Below are 8,447 nucleotides of genomic sequence, written 5' to 3' on the forward strand. Positions count from 1 at the left end.
TGCCTACGTTGAAAATTTTTGGGCCTGCTTAGGGGGCCTCCATTTTAAGAACTATAGGCCTACTTGGGGCCTAAAATTTAAGAAAAGGTGCCTACTTTAGGCCTCCAATTTACGAAAAAGGTGCCTTCTTGGGGCCTAAAATTAATTGAAAGATGACTAGTTGAGTACCAGTTTTTTTATTCCTGAACGGCCGGTAATCTTTGCTTTCCACTTAAGTAAACAAGCCCCCTCAGGGGCCCCCTGCAGCCTAAAAAGGGTAGGTTAAGCAGTGTTAACATTCCGAGTTTATCTGTAAAGGGGGATCATTGTAATTCGGGGGGAAAACAGCTGCTTCCATAAGCCGCACACGTTATCGTAAAACGTAAAAATGAACTCGGACCTTAGCTCCCCTCCACCTCATGGCAAGTTCGAAGAGCGAAATGTCTCCCCCCCCCCCACAAGATGCAAATCGAGAAAGGGGGGCCCCGCACCTGACACCTGTTCGTCCGAGACTTACCGTGTTGTCAAGAATGTCATTTGTTGATAAGCGCAATATCGTCCTAGACGGGGTGGGCCGCCACCATGGGGGTAAAACTGGAAAGCTCCAGCTTATTTGGGGGTTTGTGATTCGCCCACTGGGTCACGTGTTCGAAAGGCCGGTGGTCACTCTTATCTTAACGAAGTTAAGACATTTTTTTTACCAGAGTTTCATTTCATTTTGCGCGCTTCTTCAAAGCAGTTTTCTACATTTCGAGTCTTTCTCAGTCAGTCAATTTAGTGTCCTTTTTGTTTAAATATTTTTGGCAAGCGCCGACTTCTACCTCCTAGAGGTTTAAAGAAGCCGTACTGCGCTTGTTTTAAAGAAAAACATTTCGGGCTAATTTATATAGTTAGTTGGCTTTTTTCAAGCTTTTTATTTAATACCTAGTTTTTTTTTAACAAAACTATATTAGTGGTGTCTGTTTTGTTTTAATATTTTTGGCAAGAGCCGACTTCTACCTCCTAGAGGTTTAAAGAAGCCGTACTGCACTTGTTTTAAATAAAGATAGACAATACAAACGTAAGACGATTAATTGCTTTAGACATGAGTTTAGATAAGGATTGTCTGCCCGTTCAACCTAACCTCGCGTCTTTCTATTTCTAGCAACGTCTGTTTTATGATGCTGATCAGCAGAGGCGTAGCAAGGGGAGGGCAGGCGGGGCATCCGCCCCGGGCACCACTCACAATATATTAGGGAGCGCCAAAAACTGTTTGACGACCTTTTTGTCAACGGGAAACGTTGCAATTTGGGGATTTTTAATGCTGAAAGGGTGCCATTTAAGAGATTTGCCCAGGGTGCCACAAACCCTCGCTACGCCACTGTTGATCAGCATCGTAAAACAGATGTTGCTAGAAATAGAGATGTCTTAGCTGCTCACGTGCAGATAATATTACTGTGCGCCCAACAACATCTCGCTCTTCGGGGGCATAAGTCGGACGATGAAAATGTCAACAGGGACAATTTCGTAGAAATTGTAGATTTATTGAAGAGAAATTGTCCTGACTTAAAAGCCAAGTGTGAAAGTATGCCACATTTGCTAAATACATACATAGCACTGTCCAAAATGAGCTGATTAACCTTAGTGGAAATTTTGTTAGGCGAATGATGGTAAACGAGGTTAATGAATCAGGTGGTTTATTTTCCGTAATTGCCGATGAGACTAGAGATAATGCGGGAGTAGAACAGCTGAGTGTTTGCATTAGGTATACTAGAAAGGAAATTGGCGTAGTAAAGCAATTTTTAGCGTACACAGATTTGCATTAGTTTGACTCTGAAAGCATCAGCTTGGCTATAATTACCCTTTTGACGGAGAATGGACTGAAAATTTAAAATTGCGTTGGGTTCAAATAGAGAAGGCAGTAGGTGGAAATTGTCCGTACGTCCATTGCTATGCCCATCGTTTAAATTTAGTTTTGGTCAAATGCTGATCCAATATAGTTGCGGTTAGGGAATTACTCGGACTAGTTCAAGCGATCTATAATTTCCAAAGCCATTCAGTTATTAGGAGTGAATGTTTTGATAATTCTCAAAAAGAGCTGCGCTACGAAATAGTTCTTAAAATGCCGCAAAGCTGAGACACTAGGTGGTGGAGCAAAAAAGGGCCTTCATTACTTGATTCTGTTCTATTAGCATTGGAGAACTTGGTAGAACATGGTAAGCCCGAAGAAGCTGCCGAGTGTCGAGGGTACATATTGCAATTACAAAACTTCACTAACTTGATTTTGATTACGGCTTTAGATGAAATATTAGGTATTACCAACTCCTTGTAGGAATATTTACAAAGTTCGAGAGTCGTTCTAACTGAAGCTATTGCTATTTGCAAAGCTACCATAACTACCTTAGAGGAAGTAAGGAACCCCGAAAAATTCGACTTAATTTAGGACGAAGCTTTTTAGTTAGTAGAATCCGTTTTTATCACGGTTCCCAATCGCAACACTGCACCTTTAGCTTTGAGAAAACGAAAAATAATCCCTAATCAAAGACTAAGCATAGTGTGGTAACTTGTACAACAGGAAACCGAGACACTGGAGCAAAGACCTTAAATGAACAGTTGAGATCAACTTACTACCAAATAATCGATAAATTTATATCAGAAATGAAAAACCGATTTTTAGAAAATAATAGCCTAATTAAAGGAATAACGGCGTCTGACCCCGACTCGGAAAACTTTCTCGTAGAAAATGACGTCCTAGCCCACTGCCAAATATACGCTCGCTTTAATTTCGACCTAGATTCATTGAAAGGTCAAATTAAAATAGCCAGAAATTTAATAAAATCGAAAAAATTTGAAAAGCATAACAGTGTTATCACTATCTAATGACGATGGAAGGTGCATGGCTTTCCCGACTTACATTGTTAGTTAAGTACTATAAAGTTGTTCTGTGTATTCCCGTGGCCAATACAATTTCTGAAAGGAGTTTCAGTTCCTTGAATAGAATTGAAACGCGTCTACGGACAACAATCCGAGAGGATAGACTTTCCAACCTGGCCACATTATAAATTAATCGAGATTTATCGAATGATTTAAGAGAACATCCAATGTTAGTGGTTGATGAATTTGGGAAGAGCTCTAATCGCAGAGTGTTATTCATTGAGTAAAACGGCTTTAATATTTAAAATAAGGGATTATTGATATTGGGGAAATTGGATACCAATGTTAGTGGTTGATGAATTTGGGAATAGCTCTAATCGCAGAGTGTCATTCATTGAGTAAAACGGCTTTAATATTTAAAATAAGGGATTATTGATATTGGGGAAATTGGATACCAATGTTAGTGGTTGATGAATTTGGGAATAGCTCTAATCGCAGAGTGTCATTCATTGAGTAAAACGGCTTTAATATTTAAAATAAGGGATTATTGATATTGGGGAAATTGGATACCAATGTTAGTGGTTGATGAATTTGGGAATAGCTCTAATCGCAGAGTGTCATTCATTGAGTAAAACGGCTTTAATATTTAAAATAAGGGATTATTGATATTGGGGAAATTGGATACCAATGTTAGTGGTTGATGAATTTGGGAATAGCTCTAATCGCAGAGTGTCATTCATTGAGTAAAACGGCTTTAATATTTAAAATAAGGGATTATTGATATTGGGGAAATTGGATACCAATGTTAGTGGTTGATGAATTTGGGAATAGCTCTAATCGCAGAGTGTTATTCATTGAGTAAAACGGCTTTAATATTTAAAATAAGGGATTATTGATATTGGGGAAATTGGATACCAATGTTAGTGGTTGATGAATTTGGGAATAGCTCTAATCGCAGAGTGTCATTCATTGAGTAAAACGGCTTTAATATTTAAAATAAGGGATTATTGATATTGGGGAAATTGGATACCAATGTTAGTGGTTGATGAATTTGGGAATAGCTCTAATCGCAGAGTGTCATTCATTGAGTAAAACGGCTTTAATATTTAAAATAAGGGATTATTGATATTGGGGAAATTGGATACCAATGTTAGTGGTTGATGAATTTGGGAATAGCTCTAATCGCAGAGTGTCATTCATTGAGTAAAACGGCTTTAATATTTAAAATAAGGGATTATTGATATTGGGGAAATTGGATACCAATGTTAGTGGTTGATGAATTTGGGAATAGCTCTAATCGCAGAGTGTCATTCATTGAGTAAAACGGCTTTAATATTTAAAATAAGGGATTATTGATATTGGGGAAATTGGATACCAATGTTAGTGGTTGATGAATTTGGGAATAGCTCTAATCGCAGAGTGTCATTCATTGAGTAAAACGGCTTTAATATTTAAAATAAGGGATTATTGATATTGGGGAAATTGGATACCAATGTTAGTGGTTGATGAATTTGGGAATAGCTCTAATCGCAGAGTGTCATTCATTGAGTAAAACGGCTTTAATATTTAAAATAAGGGATTATTGATATTGGGGAAATTGGATACCAATGTTAGTGGTTGATGAATTTGGGAATAGCTCTAATCGCAGAGTGTTATTCATTGAGTAAAACGGCTTTAATATTTAAAATAAGGGATTATTGATATTGGGGAAATTGGATACCAATGTTAGTGGTTGATGAATTTGGGAATAGCTCTAATCGCAGAGTGTCATTCATTGAGTAAAACGGCTTTAATATTTAAAATAAGGGATTATTGATATTGGGGAAATTGGATACCAATGTTAGTGGTTGATGAATTTGGGAATAGCTCTAATCGCAGAGTGTCATTCATTGAGTAAAACGGCTTTAATATTTAAAATAAGGGATTATTGATATTGGGGAAATTGGATACCAATGTTAGTGGTTGATGAATTTGGGAATAGCTCTAATCGCAGAGTGTCATTCATTGAGTAAAACGGCTTTAATATTTAAAATAAGGGATTATTGATATTGGGGAAATTGGATACCAATGTTAGTGGTTGATGAATTTGGGAATAGCTCTAATCGCAGAGTGTCATTCATTGAGTAAAACGGCTTTAATATTTAAAATAAGGGATTATTGATATTGGGGAATTTGGATACCAATGTTAGTGGTTGATGAATTTGGGAATAGCTCTAATCGCAGAGTGTCATTCATTGAGTAAAACGGCTTTAATATTTAAAATAAGGGATTATTGATATTGGGGAAATTGGATACCAATGTTAGTGGTTGATGAATTTGGGAATAGCTCTAATCGCAGAGTGTCATTCATTGAGTAAAACGGCTTTAATATTTAAAATAAGGGATTATTGATATTGGGGAAATTGGATACCAATGTTAGTGGTTGATGAATTTGGGAATAGCTCTAATCGCAGAGTGTCATTCATTGAGTAAAACGGCTTTAATATTTAAAATAAGGGATTATTGATATTGGGGAAATTGGATACCAATGTTAGTGGTTGATGAATTTGGGAATAGCTCTAATCGCAGAGTGTCATTCATTGAGTAAAACGGCTTTAATATTTAAAATAAGGGATTATTGATATTGGGGAAATTGGATACCAATGTTAGTGGTTGATGAATTTGGGAATAGCTCTAATCGCAGAGTGTCATTCATTGAGTAAAACGGCTTTAATATTTAAAATAAGGGATTATTGATATTGGGGAAATTGGATACCAATGTTAGTGGTTGATGAATTTGGGAATAGCTCTAATCGCAGAGTGTCATTCATTGAGTAAAACGGCTTTAATATTTAAAATAAGGGATTATTGATATTGGGGAAATTGGATACCAATGTTAGTGGTTGATGAATTTGGGAATAGCTCTAATCGCAGAGTGTCATTCATTGAGTAAAACGGCTTTAATATTTAAAATAAGGGATTATTGATATTGGGGAAATTGGATACCAATGTTAGTGGTTGATGAATTTGGGAATAGCTCTAATCGCAGAGTGTCATTCATTGAGTAAAACGGCTTTAATATTTAAAATAAGGGATTATTGATATTGGGGAAATTGGATACCAATGTTAGTGGTTGATGAATTTGGGAATAGCTCTAATCGCAGAGTGTCATTCATTGAGTAAAACGGCTTTAATATTTAAAATAAGGGATTATTGATATTGGGGAAATTGGATACCAATGTTAGTGGTTGATGAATTTGGGAATAGCTCTAATCGCAGAGTGTTATTCATTGAGTAAAACGGCTTTAATATTTAAAATAAGGGATTATTGATATTGGGGAAATTGGATACCAATGTTAGTGGTTGATGAATTTGGGAATAGCTCTAATCGCAGAGTGTCATTCATTGAGTAAAACGGCTTTAATATTTAAAATAAGGGATTATTGATATTGGGGAAATTGGATACCAATGTTAGTGGTTGATGAATTTGGGAATAGCTCTAATCGCAGAGTGTCATTCATTGAGTAAAACGGCTTTAATATTTAAAATAAGGGATTATTGATATTGGGGAAATTGGATACCAATGTTAGTGGTTGATGAATTTGGGAATAGCTCTAATCGCAGAGTGTCATTCATTGAGTAAAACGGCTTTAATATTAAAAATAAGGGATTATTGATATTGGGGAAATTGGATACCAATGTTAGTGGTTGATGAATTTGGGAATAGCTCTAATCGCAGAGTGTCATTCATTGAGTAAAACGGCTTTAATATTTAAAATAAGGGATTATTGATATTGGGGAAATTGGATACCAATGTTAGTGGTTGATGAATTTGGGAATAGCTCTAATCGCAGAGTGTCATTCATTGAGTAAAACGGCTTTAATATTTAAAATAAGGGATTATTGATATTGGGGAAATTGGATACCAATGTTAGTGGTTGATGAATTTGGGAATAGCTCTAATCGCAGAGTGTCATTCATTGAGTAAAACGGCTTTAATATTTAAAATAAGGGATTATTGATATTGGGGAAATTGGATACCAATGTTAGTGGTTGATGAATTTGGGAATAGCTCTAATCGCAGAGTGTCATTCATTGAGTAAAACGGCTTTAATATTTAAAATAAGGGATTATTGATATTGGGGAAATTGGATACCAATGTTAGTGGTTGATGAATTTGGGAATAGCTCTAATCGCAGAGTGTCATTCATTGAGTAAAACGGCTTTAATATTTAAAATAAGGGATTATTGATATTGGGGAAATTGGATACCAATGTTAGTGGTTGATGAATTTGGGAATAGCTCTAATCGCAGAGTGTCATTCATTGAGTAAAACGGCTTTAATATTTAAAATAAGGGATTATTGATATTGGGGAAATTGGATACCAATGTTAGTGGTTGATGAATTTGGGAATAGCTCTAATCGCAGAGTGTCATTCATTGAGTAAAACGGCTTTAATATTTAAAATAAGGGATTATTGATATTGGGGAAATTGGATACCAATGTTAGTGGTTGATGAATTTGGGAATAGCTCTAATCGCAGAGTGTCATTCATTGAGTAAAACGGCTTTAATATTTAAAATAAGGGATTATTGATATTGGGGAAATTGGATACCAATGTTAGTGGTTGATGAATTTGGGAATAGCTCTAATCGCAGAGTGTCATTCATTGAGTAAAACGGCTTTAATATTTAAAATAAGGGATTATTGATATTGGGGAAATTGGATACCAATGTTAGTGGTTGATGAATTTGGGAATAGCTCTAATCGCAGAGTGTCATTCATTGAGTAAAACGGCTTTAATATTTAAAATAAGGGATTATTGATATTGGGGAAATTGGATACCAATGTTAGTGGTTGATGAATTTGGGAATAGCTCTAATCGCAGAGTGTCATTCATTGAGTAAAACGACTTTAATATTTAAAATAAGGGATTATTGATATTGGGGAAATTGGATACCAATGTTAGTGGTTGATGAATTTGGGAATAGCTCTAATCGCAGAGTGTCATTCATTGAGTAAAACGGCTTTAATATTTAAAATAAGGGATTATTGATATTGGGGAAATTGGATACCAAATTTAGTGGTTGATGAATTTGGGAATAGCTCTAATCGCAGAGTGTCATTCATTGAGTAAAACGACTTTAATATTTAAAATAAGGGATTATTGATATTGGGGAAATTGGATACCAATGTTAGTGGTTGATGAATTTGGGAATAGCTCTAATCGCAGAGTGTCATTCATTGAGTAAAACGGCTTTAATATTTAAAATAAGGGATTATTGATATTGGGGAAATTGGATACCAATATTAGTGGTTGATGAATTTGGGAATAGCTCTAATCGCAGAGTGTCATTCATTGAGTAAAACGGCTTTAATATTTAAAATAAGGGATTATTGATATTGGGGAAATTGGATACCAATATTAGTGGTTGATGAATTTGGGAATAGCTCTAATCGCAGAGTGTCATTCATTGAGTAAAACGACTTTAATATATAAAATAAGGGATTATTGATATTGGGGAAATTGGATACCAATGTTAGTGGTTGATGAATTTGGGAATAGCTCTAATCGCAGAGTGTCATTCATTGAGTAAAACGGCTTTTATATTTAAAATAAGGGATTATTGATATT

This window comes from Leiobunum rupestre, chromosome 1 (assembly GCF_980474605.1).
Source record: "Leiobunum rupestre chromosome 1, qqLeiRupe1.1.hap1, whole genome shotgun sequence".
In the NCBI taxonomy this organism is placed as follows: Eukaryota; Metazoa; Arthropoda; class Arachnida; order Opiliones; family Sclerosomatidae; genus Leiobunum; species Leiobunum rupestre.